We start from the raw sequence: 14207 nt of genomic DNA, 5'->3' as shown, positions 1-14207 counted from the left end.
AACATGATGAAGTGTCAACCAATTTAGCGCCGTCTTTTATTTCTTATACTCATCATTACCCTTTTGACACCTTGCATGGTACCAGTTTCACTACTATGTGTGGACACAGTAAGCAGAAGTTAAGATTACGAGTTGTCATATACTGTTGATGTTTTGTTGGATCTAGAGGGCACCTGCCCACACAAACTGAAAATGAACCATATGATGCATACAGCAGTCTTCTGGAAGGATTCATTCTTACAGAGAATGCTCAGTACAGAAAGACAACCTGTCTCTCTGCAGTCAGTCGCTCAAGAATGGTTCCAAGGAACCCCCCTGGCTTCTAGGAATACAGTTTGAAACTACTGTACTGCAAAAGAATAAGATATTCTACCTTAACCTGTTTCAGCACTCAAGGATGTCATTGCAGAACTTTAGCAAGACTGAAGCAAGTTCAATGTGGTATCTCAATCCCAATATCCCATCATTTTACTGGTCGGATTGCCAGAAACATATCCCAATCTACACCTGTACTTCACCTGCAAAAAGATGTGATCTTTTAAATTATTTGTTGTTGTGCTTTTGTGGAACTCTCCTAGATTATTTATGGCAGACACAACCTTCGTTAACACCACAATTCTACGCATGTCTACTCAGAAGTAAGTCCCATGGAGTTCAGTTGAACCTGCTGCTACGTAAGCAAATATTGTAGGATTGCAGCCTAACTTTGACTTGAGTTTGTTTCAGCTATACATTTTCCCCTCCAAAGTCATTTATTGATACCCTCCTGATCTCATTAAGGACAATTGAAACAGCTCGTTTCTCTTCATTAAAAACCCAATTTGAAAATAGTTTGTACGCAGAAGCCAATTCTCTCTTCTCTCTCCTGTCTTCTTCTACAGCACAACTTTGAAAATGTTTGGTAGCTCAAAAGGTGAGGCAGAGTCAGAGGCAGGATGTGGTCTTGTGCCTGTCTGCAGTAGCCAAACCAATTATGTTGGATGAGTCTTATATCCCTTAATTAGGGCTATAAGCGTTTCAATGGGGCTAGTCTCTGAGATAGGTATAAAGATCTCACCATAAATAAGGAAAATATAAGATGTGTGTCAAGTATACAAATTATGACACGCTGGGCATGTTCAGTGAGCTTCTGTAAACAATAATTTTTTTGATTATAGTAACAGCACAGTCAGGTAATAATTTCATGCCCAAACTAGAGACACTAGAAAATCTTTCTAATGGGGTGGAACGTGGCTTGTGGTTGAGGAAACAAATATCCCCATCTGCCAAAGACCAGACGTGAGAGTAGTGGCCTGCATGAGACAAATGGAAGGAGGGGGGATGGAGAGATAAAGGAAAACGGGAAATGCATATGTAGAAGTGATCTTCTCAATCTAAAGAAAAGTTTCGGGGTTCTGCAGTTTCATATTCTGGCAGTTCTAAGGTTGCAGTAATTCAAAGATGAAATATCACTGCATTGTGAGCCCAAGGAAAGGGCAATCTACAACCTACAGTGAGAATCTATAGCACAAGAGATAACACAAGAGCATACTGCAATTACATATTGTTAGAAACCCATGGCTGCAATCCTAACCGCACTTTCCTGAGAGTAAGCCCCATTGAACAAAATAGAACTTACTTCTTAGGATTGTGCCCTAAAGCTCTTTCATCATGTTAGATAGGTTATGTTTAGGTGCTCATGGCTGTCTGTGTACTTTGAGTTCAACTCACCAAGTTCTGTACAGACGTAATGTGAAGGGTCTTCCAAACGTCACACAGACTTGGCTTGTGGTTTAATGAAACTGTGTGGTTTTGTAGATATGCAGAAAGTTAAAAATGGGAGCAAAGCCTGTTCCCAAAGTCCTCTTGGGGAGCAAGTCACAGGTCTGACTTCTGTTTATTGAAATGGTCAAACTCAGTATATTGCAACCACCAGGGATGGGAACTCGAGTCAGGCGACAAGTCCGAGTCGCAAAAATCAGCGTTTTTCGTGGATTCATTGAGACTCAAGTCACCTGCGCCAATGACTTGGCACTGATTCCCCACACATGCACACTGGTGTTTGTCTGGGTGTGCTTGCTTACTTTTTTTGAGGTGTGAAAGACCTTATGGAGCCATCATTCAGACCGGGTGAGCAGCAGGGAAGTTCCAGTCAGTTCTCAAGTGTAAGGAGAGCCTACTCAGGTGTAAGTAGATGGGGCAGCTGTGATGTTTTTCCACTGACAATGACAGGGCAGTTCTGCCTCACCTGCTGCCCCCACACTGCATGTCCCTGCTCTGAAGGGGAGGAGGCCGCTTGCATGTCTCTAGTTAGTTGGCAGCTCTAGTTGGCATGTCATTTATGGGCTTGCTTTCTCTAGTAGAGGAGAAATTCCAGTTTCACAACTTCACACAAGTGCTGTGAAACAGCTGGCATAGATCTGCTGGGATTTCACCTCCTAGACTCATCAAATCCCCCATAAAATCAGATGGACTAGGGTCAAGAATGTGCTTATATCTCTTGCAACAACTCCACAGAAGAGTACTAAAGAATTGTTGTCTGTGGTCCCTGTAGATTGCTGTCAATATGTGTTAGCCTATGACCGTGAAAAGCCTCTAATCAGAATTTCCAAGAATTTAACGGATTCTTTGACTTTGTGTTCCCGTCTTAAGTTTTTCATTCGCTTCTGGATCAATGTTTGTTAGTGTTAATTTGAAACTTTCACATCCTGTAATTTATTATGGAAGACTTTAAGTTTCCCCCCTGGGCCTGAGAGATTTAGTATCTTGGTTCTCTATCAGCAAACCTAATTACACAGAATACCTTCTTGTTCCTTGGGTGGATTCATCATGTTCCTCTGCAGCGCTGGAAAGTTCTAGGCCTGCTTATAATTACAATATTAATCACAAGGCTTGCACCAGAATAGCATTCACTTGAAAGGGAAAATAGACACATGTTTGGAGGACCTAGGACTGGCTCAAAGCCAAATGGAAGCTTGTATCCAGAAGCAAAACACCACTGACTGGCAGACAACCGGAGGGGAGGGGGGAGGCAAATGATTATGACTGTTGCCTTCACATCCTATTTGTGAGCTCCCCATAAATATCTGGTGACTCACTATTGGGAACAGGACAAGGAAGGACTAGGCAGACCTTTGGACTGAACTAGCAAGGTTCATTTTACGTTCTTATTAACCCAGGAAGATTAACTGTCTCCAGTTTATACACCAGCAAAATAGGGTTTTTGTAATGGCTGTATTTCTGTTACTTTGCCAGAAGAATGTAAACTTTAGTACACATGTGCCAATCGTTCATTACACATTTCATTAAAGGGTACACTGTTGTATGTGGGCATCCCATCTGCCCTTCATTCTGATTCACACAGCTATTTTTTCCCCCAGTGAATTTGTTATATCAAAATGGTGAAGCATAAATCACCCATTCACAATAGAAATGAACAATTCCTGTCTACTGGTTCCCAGCCTCATTCCTGACTAAGCAAGCATCTGATGCGAAAGAGCAGTTGACATCCTATGTGTTAGTGGCGTAGCTAAGGGGGTGCAGAGGGTAGCAGCTGCACTGGGCATCAAGCTGTAGGGGGGCAACAAGCTGAGCTTGACACTAGTGACCAAAATTGTAAAAATCTTGGTATGTAGGAATAATACCAGCATATTATACATCATTGGAAAGGTAATTTAATGCAGAATGCAATGAAACAAACAGCATTGGAATCTCTGTATTCTATCAAAAGTTATGGCCAATTAACCAGAAAATGAAAATACAACTGCCTTTATGGAACAAAAAGTGGATTTGGTTAACTCAAAACTGACCTATGAGACTGATAGTTCTGAGTGCCAATGAAATGTTATAATGATACAGTATGGAACCAATAACTTTTTATTTATTTACTTAATTAATTAATTAAATCTGATTTTGTCATGGAGGGGGAGCTACAAAATCTTCTTTGACCCTAGGTAGCAGATAGATGCCTTAGCTATGCCACTGACTGGGGGGGAGGCAGCAGAGCAAGTGGGTGGTGAGCTGCTGGGGGGAGGAAGTGGGTTCCTCCCAATTTTCTCCTTTTAAAAAGCCTGGGCATGACGCCACTTCCGGTTGTGACATCACTTCTGGGGCAACATTTTGAACTTGGCAGCAGGCTACACGATCATTAGCTATGCCACTGCCATGTGTACAAACACAGTAATTAAGTGGAACAATTCATATATACAACTCCTAATTGGAAGCATTCTTTATCTGGTGATATGCAGCTACTGCTCTCTTGTTGGTTTTGCTTGCAAAAACTTTAAGCCATTGTTTCTCAAACTGTGGGTTGGGATCCATTATGTGGGTTGCGAGCCAGTTTCAGGTGGGTCGCCATTCATTTCAATGGGTATTTTGTTTTAAATATATTAGACTTGATGCTACCAGATATGACTGCATTTGGGGAAATGTTACAGACCTGTACTTTTAACAGACAACTATGTATATGCATTTAACAATGATAGTCAATGGTGCCTACTCCTGGGTAAGTGTGGATAGGATTGAAGCCTCAGGGGTGTTTGGGGGATTTTTTTAAAAAAACAGATCAGCAACTGCTTGGGAGGGTTAAGAGGATTCTTCTTTATTTTAAATAACAAATAAATTTTTAAACATATACTTATTGTAAACTTTTAATTTACTTTATTAGATTTGATTTTGTCTGATGGGGGTGTAAAAAGATTCCTACTTGATGATATCACTTCTAGCCATGACATCGCTTCTAGGTTAATGACATCACTTCCAGTGGGTCCTGACAGATTGTCATTGGACAAAAAAGTTTGAGAAACACTGCCTTAAACCATAAATGCTTGCCATTTATTATGAATCCTCTCTTTAGAGAATGAGCCCAACTTCTCCCAATGAAACAGGCTGCAACACTATAGAGCAGTGTTTCTCAAACTGTGGGTTGGGACCCACTAGGTGGGTCGCAAGCCAATTTCAGATGGGACCCCATTCATTTCAATATTAATCAATAATAATATCAATATCAATAATAGACTTGATAGACTAATATCAATATTAGACTTGATGGTATGTGACTGCATTTGGGGAAATGTTACAGACCTGTACTTTTAACAAGCTACTATGTATATTCTTTTAACAATGATAGTAAATGGGACTTAATTCTGGGTAGAATTGCACCTTGGATTGTTAAAAATTTTCCTGCTTGATGATGTCACTTCCGGTTATGACATCACTTCCGGTGGGTCCTGACAGATTCTAAAAAGTCGGTCCCAGTGCTAAATGAGTGAGAACAAAAGACCTAAAAGAGAAAAAGGTCTAATTGTACCAAAGTCACTCTGGTTACTGTAGTGTCAGAATGACTTGAGGTCGGAGGAGTTGTTCGGTTAGGTGCTCATGATCTGACCCTGATACATAATTGAAAAATAAGTTTCATTGCAGCCACTGACACTCTTGCTTGATCTCGGTTTTGAATTTTGTTGCAATTTTTTTAATTGGTACACATTTTTCTGCTTTTCACTACAGTATATTTTTGTGGCACTGGTATTAATGTTGTTAGCTGACTTTCATACCTAGCAGAGACAGAAGGGGTAGAAGGGCAGGGCATAAATCTTTTAAAATCAATCAAATAAATAATAGTGGGTAACATAAATGATCTGAGGAGCAGGAGAGTTGCTCTTCCCTCTGCTTAGACCAGCATCAATGTCCAGAGCAACATTATTTAAAAGCACTTCTTTGAATGAAATGATTTTTTTTTTTTCAATCTCCACATTGCACTTTTTTCCCAACCTGCTTATAAAACACCTGGGCAATTAATCAAGCCATTGGCAAGAAGTGTGCTTCCCTGCATTTGTGGCTTATGCTTACAGGCCACAACTACTGGCACTGAAATAATAAACGACCTTATATGCAGATGGAAGATCCTATACCACAAAAACATCATATTCAAGCCAAGCAGGAAAAATCTTTAGATGCTCAGGCAGATGCAAGGCTGTGGAGAGAACTCTGTTTCAGTTTTGGGTTCCAAGAAGTCACAAGCAATATAAAATAGAACCAACAATTGTAACCAGCTGGGATGTAGCTTATATTTTGGGAACACACTGGACACTCCATTTCCTTATCCTTGTTCCCATCTGCAGCACATATGCAATTTTTATTAGGTATGTGACAACTGATGTGACGGGTGAAATCAGAGACCCCAAACTCTTTGAGATGGAAAGATTTGGAGGCTAGCTGAGCACAGTGCCACAGAGCTCACAATGAAGGGTAACATATTGCAATGCGCCAGAAGATGTGTTCTTTGTTCCCGAGAAGTCACAAATGTCTGAATTTTCTTCATGGTCAGCCTGGGTTTCCTGTGGGCAGGAAATACTACCAGAAGTAAAGAGCGCCAATGAATGGCTGGGAAAAAAGTTATGGCTCTGTGTCTGTGAAAAGCGACAGCATGTGTGACATTTGGGTCACTAACCTTTATTGGCCTCTGCCTGAACCAAACAGATGGCAGAAGATGCTTTTTACGCATCATTTCAGTCCATGCTAGGAAAAGTGTTACTTGATTCCTTTCTGATTCCTGGTTGGCCTCAAAGGAACAAAGCCTGTAAAGGCATGTAATAGGACCTTATGAGTCATACATGTTGTCCCCAAAAAGGCCTGGTCAGAAGCAGAAGAGGTCAAGGCTCCTGTGCCTTTAGTAGAAGAGTAGATTTAACCAGGTTCGGATGTTTCACCCTGGCATGTTGACCTTCAACTGCTAAAATTTTTTACCTCTTCTGTACAATTATTAAATATGTAAGGATTAAAGAAGCCACAATTCACCTTTGCATCCGACTGCCTTCTCTGCATGGATGTAGTGTCTTTTCTAGTGGTTGTTTCCTGGTATTCTTCAGCATCTTTTTAGATTGTGAGCCCTTTGGGATAGGGAACCATTTAGTTATTTGACTTTGGGCACAATCCTAACCAGGTCTATTCAGAAGTAAGTCCTATTGTGTCCAATGGGATTTACTCCTAGGAAAGTGAGGTTAGGATTGCAGCCTGTGTCTGTAAACTGCTTTGTGAACTTGAAAAGTGGTATATAAATACTGATGATGATAAGGCTGCCCAGGTGAGGCTTCAGGCTTTTATGCTGGGGTAGAATGAAAGATTTCTTTGTGGAGTGGGCCAGAGTGGTAATACGAATGGGAATGGCTGATCCGGGGACAGTTAGACAGATGGGCAGTCATGACCTTCTTTGGGGACAGGGACATGGGGAAGATCCCTTGGGTGAGTGGGAGATCCGGAATAAAGGAAAGGAAAAGAAAAAGGAAGGGTGTGTGGAGAGAGGCTGAACTCCTTGCTGATTACTCCCCAGGCCAATTTGCTTCTAATAGTCACCATCAATAACCCCTTACTCTCTTCTAATATTTCTTTAAACAATGTTCCATCCAATTGCCACTTCTGAGAGCCACACATCCGATTCTCAGCAAAACTTAACACTCATCAACCCCTTACCCACACCTTATACAATAACACCTCCCAAAATGTTGCATTCTGTAGCAATGTTTTATTACAATGCTCTTTGTTCTGGGAGTGATTGAAAGCTACTGCAACCAATGGGAATAGTGTATTCTGGCTAATGTGTGCCAATCAGTGCCATTTTCCTGCCTTATCTTTAACTATGTTTCTTATTGTTAGAGGTGGGAGAAAATAGTGATAACAAAATAAAGAAACGTAACATCGCTTACTGTGCTTCTCATTTTTGTAAAAATACACCACAAAAAAACCCCAAAATTGTGAAAAAATAAAACGGTTTTATCTGGTTTTTATTTATTATTTAATGGGGGTGCATGGGTAATGACTATGACCGCATCTGCTGACATTACACCACCCATATCGCATATCTAGTACATTTTTAAAGTGAATATAATTGAGAGAACAATTCAGATGTGTTCTTGGGCTGGCACAAGGCCGGCCTGGAGGTGTTGCAAAAGTGCCATAAGGTATTTTTGTACCACCTCGGGAGGCCGGCGCATGAAGATGCACTGGCCTCTGGAGGCTGAATTCAAGCACTGTAGCACTGGCAGACTGGTGACTTGGTGCCAGCCGAGTTAGGCCAGTCGATATGTCTGAGGAGGATGGGGAGTACTGTCTGGGGGTGTTCCAGGGCAGATAGGCCCGTGGAAGGACCGAGTTCCGGAGAGGGGTGGACCCTGGATCCCGCACTTATGCCAGATCCTAAGCCCACTCCCAGGCAGCCTGGCCTTACACTGGGCTGCTCGGATCTGCACCACCTAATGCTGTGTGATGAATTGCTTACTCTGAGTTGTGCTTACTCTGAGTTTTGCTTCCCTTACTCCGAGTTGAACTACAATGCGGCCCAGTCCTGCTGTGGGTGTAGCACAGCTAGGGCATGTTAGGATTTTAGTATGAAACACAAAATAGAGCTTTCTGCACATCTAAATTTGGAAAACACCAAAACCCTGACAAAATTAAAACTATTTACTCCCACCTCTACCTATTGTGAAGTTTCACACAGTGCTCAGCCTTGTAGAAACAGATCCCATGGTTATGGAAGGTATGGAAAGTATTGCGATAATGGGTTTTGGCTCTCATTACTTATGCCACTCCTACTACCCCTAACCCACATTCTTTGTCCCATATTTTAAGACTGGGGATAAAGAAATTCCCTCTCTGACCTTAATGTTGTTGTCCCAGCCAAACCAATTTCAAACTTCTCTTTAGGCACCAGATGGAAATCTTTTGATCTCTTTAGGCACCAGACCTTGGCAGCCAGCAGTAAGTTGTTACCTTCAGATCATCAGCCAGCTCTGCTGCTGTTGGGAGTCAGAGGGAACAGAAAAATACTGGGTTCCATAGAAATGGACTGAGTATGGTCTCAAATAGTGGTTCCCAAACTGTGGGTCTGGGACCCACCAATTTTTGGTGGTGCACGAAACTGACATGGCAGATTAGGCTATGTGCATCAAGGGTTAAATAAGCTGCTACTTGGACAGGGAGCACTGGAGCCCAAGCACCATTATAGCCACACCCCTTGGCATTTATAAACCAGGCAGCAGATTCTGAGCCCAATCCTGGGCTCGACGTGCTGGCTTACTGCTGGGCGAGCGCCCATGCTCACCCAGTACTGGCCGGCGTTGGGCTTGTGCCGGGAGGGTGCCCGGCTCACGCCACTTGGTGGTCACACGGATAGCCAAGCCACAGCATGGTAAGCAGGGGCGGGGGGTAGGCGTGTAGGAGGCATTCCGGGGAGGGGGAAGGCAGGCGGAGGGCGGAAAGAGGGCGGGGAAGAGGCATGATGGGGAGGCGGGAAGCAGGGAAAGGGCAGGCGGGAGGCATGCCAGGGGGAGGGAGTGGGGAGGGAGGGTGGCGGGTTTGATGGAGCAGAGTTCCACTGGATCCTGTCCGTTCATGTGGGGCTCGGTGCCCTACATGAACACTTTTACCTTATCTTTCCTTTTGGTCGGCTTTTAAGAACATAAGAACAGCCCCACTGGATCAGGCCATAGGCCCATCTAGTCCAGCTTCCTGTATCTCACAGCGGCCCACCAAATGCCCCAGGGAGCACACCAGATAACAAGAGACCTCATCCTGGTGCCCTCCCTTACATCTGACATACACCATTTCCAAAATCAGGAGGTTGCACATACACATCATGGTTTGTAACCCATGATGGATTTTTCCTCCAGAAACTTGTCCAATCCCCTTTTAAAGGCATACAGGCCAAGTGCCGTCACCACATTTGTGGCAAGGAATTCAACAGACCAACCACACACCGAGTAAAGAAATATTTTCTTTTGTCTGTTCGAACTCTCCCAACACTCAATTTTAGTGGATGTCCTCTGGTTCTGGTGTTATGTGAGAGTGTGAAGAGCACCTCTCTATCCACTTTATCCTTCCCATGCATAATTTTGTATGTCTCAATCATATCCCCCCTCAGGCGTCTCCTTTCTAGACTGAAGAGGCCCAAACGCCGTAGCCTTTCCTCATAAGGAAGGTGCCCCAGCCCAGTAATCATCTTAGTTGCTCTCTTTTGCACCTTTTCCATTTCCACTATATCCTTTTTGAGATGTGGCAACCAGAACTGGACACAATGCTCCAGGTGTGGCCTTACCATCAATTTGTACAATGGCATTACAATATTAGCTGTCTTATTCTCAATACCTTTTCTAATGATCCCAAGCATAGAATTGGCCTTCTTTACTGCCGCCGCACATTGGATCGACACTTTCATTGACCTGTCCACCACCACCCCAAGATCTCTCTCCTGATCTGTCACAGACAGCTCAGAACCCATTAGCCTATATGTGAAGTTTTGATTTTTTTGCCCCAATGTGCACGACTTTACACATTGAAACACATCTGCCATTGTGCTGCCCATTCTGCCAGTTTGGAGAGATCCTTGTGGTGCTCCTCACAATCACTTCTAGTCTTCCCCACTCAGAAAAGTTTGGTGTTGTCTGCAAACTTAGCCACCTCACTGCTCAACCCTGTCTCCAGGTCATTTATGAAGAGGTTGAAAAGCACCGGTCCCAGGACAGATCCTTGGGGCACATTGCTTTTCATCTCTCTCCATTGTGAAAATTGCCCATTGACACCCACTCTCTGTTTCCTGGTCTTCAACCAGGTCTCAGTCCAGGAGAGGACCTGCCCTTTAATTCCCTGACTGTGGAGTTTTTTCAGTAGCCTTTGGTGAGGGACCATGTTGAACGCTTTCTGAAAGTCCAAATATATAATGTCCACAGGTTCCCCGCATCCACATGCCTGTTGACCTTTTCAAAGAATTCTAAAAGGTTTGTGAGGCAAGCCTTACCCTTACAGAAGCCATGCTGATTCTCTTTCAGCAAGGCTTGTTTGTGTGTTTTGAGATTCTAAAGGTAAGATTCTAAGGTAAGTTTTCATCTTATCTTACCTTTTGGTCAGCGGTAAATTGAGTAGCCCCATTGCATGGCTTCTTCCCTTGCCTGGGAGAAGGGGATGAAAGTCCCCTTCTCCTGAGGTGCTGCCTGCAGTAGTCCGTGGCACGCAGGATCTGGCAGCAACCGTTTTTGGTGCCGCTGAAGCTGCATTTCACAGAAGTTCAGGATTGGGATATCTAGGGCCTCTAAAAAGTTTGAGAACCACTGGTTTAAAATGTCATTGCTTTTCCATTTCCACTGTCTTTAGGATGCGGAATGCAATGTGTTTTGGGCAATTTGAGCTTGTCCTACCTACTACAAATATTTATGAGCCAAAGACTGCTGTGTGTTGGAGGTCAAGAAACATCTGGCTAGACTCTGAGGACCAACCCATGCTATCCGTGTCTTCTTGCATATTTTTATAACATCCAAAGGATGACACGTGTTTTACAGCATATGTGTTTCATGAAAAAACTGGGAAGCTTATTCATGTCTTACCTTCACAACCTTACGGCAACTAGCATATTCTAATTCCATCATTTTCTAGCTTGTTTCCTATGCAATTTTTTAAATGCAAATAGGGCCATTTAACATTGGGAAGCAACCCTGTGGTGCATCAACAGCTAAGCTAAATGACAAATCCTTTTCACATAGAGTTATTTAGAATAAATCAGAGTCAACAGATGACAAACAAAAGGTTTTATGTGGGGAAACAATTCATTTCTCCTTCATGGAGACAGTGTACTTTTCTGTTTTGTTTTGGTGGAGGAGGAAGTGTTTCTAATAAATGTTCATGTCACATAACCATGATGTTGGCAAGAAAATTGCTTGACTAGTTTCACTCTGAGGATAACAAAATTCATTCTTCAACTCAATCACAGACTTTTTTGCAGACAGCTTATACATTCCTGGGCATAAGTGTTCAGCACTTGACCTTTCTTTTCATCCCACCATTTGTGGGCAGAAAATGTTGAATGCAGTTTATATTTTATTAGCCACATATATCTGCTTCTTCCTGTTTAATTTTTTCATTTCTTTTCTAGAATAACTGGCGTGTAATAACGATGGCGAAGTCAGATGTTAGATTTAAATTGAGTTCTATATTGCCTAACAAAAAAAGGAAGCCAACCCTATTTTTCATGTCCTTAAAATATATTGGGGTTACTTTGGGTGAGTAATGAGCATATTAAGCTTGGCCCTATACGGTTAAAATCAGGTTTTAATTACCCTAGTTGGTGAAGAAGAAAATGCTTGCCTCAAGCTGGAAACACAGCATGATTATACCCTCCATTACTGTGTCTGTCTCCTCCAATCAACAGTGGGCAAGCTGCCATGTTCTCCAATGAATCAGCACTAGGCTAACAAGCTGCCCTAAAGTCTTTGGCACAATGCATTAGACCTTGTTCCCTACTATAAGCTTAAGTAGGTGTAACTGAAACAATGGCATATTCTTCCCCTGCTTGCCCTTACCTACCTTTCCTTCCACTTTCTCTCTTGTTTCCTTGAATCTGTTTAGAGTGTAAGCCTCTCAGGGAGGGTCCTGTCCTTCCATTTTGTGTAAAATGCCAAGATACTGTAGATACTCGCCTATAGTACGTGAAATTTTTGCAAGTAATCAAGCTCCAATTATCATTTCGCCTGATCTCCGGGTCAATCAGAGGGCGAAGCCTTTCAACTCTGAAAAGTTTGGTTTCTCAAGGGCAGGAAGGCGCCAAGTTTCTCAAGCAGCAGGCAGCTCCTTAGAAGCAATTTGTTAACCATTTATTTTCCTTCCTTCTGCTGCAGCCTGGTTCTGGTTCTGCTTGGCAAATGCTTGCAAAGCAGTTCTATTTTTTGAAACACCAGGATGGGACCCTCCTTCCCAGGCTACAATTCAGTACACCATTACTTAAGAATAGCACCCATGGAAAGCAGTGGGTCTACTTCTGAGTAAAAAGGGTTGCAAATATATGCAGCCGCATCTCTCTGCTGTGAATTGAATTGCACACTCCCAGTTATGTGTTATGGGTTGTATGTTGTACGTAGAGCTACTGGCTTAACACACCACACACCTTAAAGGTGGACTTGATTCATGGTTCTCCTGAAGTGGTTCCCAACCCTTTTCACTTGCATATCCCTTGGCAGCCCATTTCCATAAATTGTATTCTTCCTATTAGCAAAATGTTTGTAATTAGTAAGATAAGCCCTCATCTCCTCCATATGAAAGCCCAGACTTCATGTATTCATCACATATTTTCTCTTTTTATCTGTTTGAAGAAGACTCTGCCTTTGCACTGTTTTACACCAGAAGTGTGCTGAGAAATTCTGGGTGATTGATCACTTTCCATATTATGTTTCAGCTTTTTTACTGTGCTGGTTTTCAATCACTGGTTCACAGATGAATTGATGACCAAAAACTAGCTATTGGTGGGGCTTTCACAGCCAACTAGCTACCTCCCTTCCTACCTTGCTGGTCCTTGCAAGGCATTCCTGCCTTGCAAGGCATTCTGGAGCACAGCCTGCCTTTTCCTGCCATTATTTCATTCTTTTTCAAGTACCCCTAAAGGTCCTGTTGAGTGTCCCTGGGAGTATGTGAATATCAGGTTGGGAACCACTGTTTTACTGGTATGTAGTTTACAGTGCACTTACTCTGATAGTGCTTACAAAAAGGTGATGAAGACTAGAATTTAAAAAGAATAAAAATGTATCTTATGATATTTTACTGTTTTTAATAAATTAGAGACTACAGTTCTCAGGTAACAATTAGTGGTGGGTTATATTTCAAGATCTGGCCTCGAGTAAAATCAGACAAAACTATAGTCAGACACCCCCCTAAGTTTAACCTCCGACTTATTCGAGGGTCATAGAAAATTTCATGAATGTTGACTCAAAACCTGCCCTCGGCTTATCTGTGGGATCAACTTATGGGCGAGTGTCTGCAGTACATCAATGGCATCATCATTATGCTTTTTTCCATGAACCCCATTTAAATATTTCATTCATTCATTCATTCATTCATTCATTCCACTTTTATCCTGCTCCTCTTTAAAAAAAAAAAAATCTTAGAACAGCATACAATAACAACATGGTATAAAAACAGTGTTTCTCAAACTGTGGATTGAGACCCACTAGGTGGTTCACGAGCCAATTTCAGGTGGGTCCCCATTCATTTCAATATTTTATTTTTAATATATTAAACTTGATGCTACCATGTATGTGACTGCATCTGGGGAAATGTTACAGCTCTGTACTTTTAACAGGCTACTATGTATATGGGCCTATGGCCTGATCCATTGGGACTGTTCTTATGTTCTTATGCTTTTAACAATGATAGTAAATAGAACTTACTCCTGGGTAAGTGGGTAGGATTGCAGCCTA

Source organism: Tiliqua scincoides, chromosome 1 (assembly GCF_035046505.1).
Source record: "Tiliqua scincoides isolate rTilSci1 chromosome 1, rTilSci1.hap2, whole genome shotgun sequence".
Classification (NCBI taxonomy): Eukaryota; Metazoa; Chordata; class Lepidosauria; order Squamata; family Scincidae; genus Tiliqua; species Tiliqua scincoides.
The sequence above is the reverse complement of the archived record's forward strand: the minus strand, read 5'-3'. Positions refer to the sequence as shown.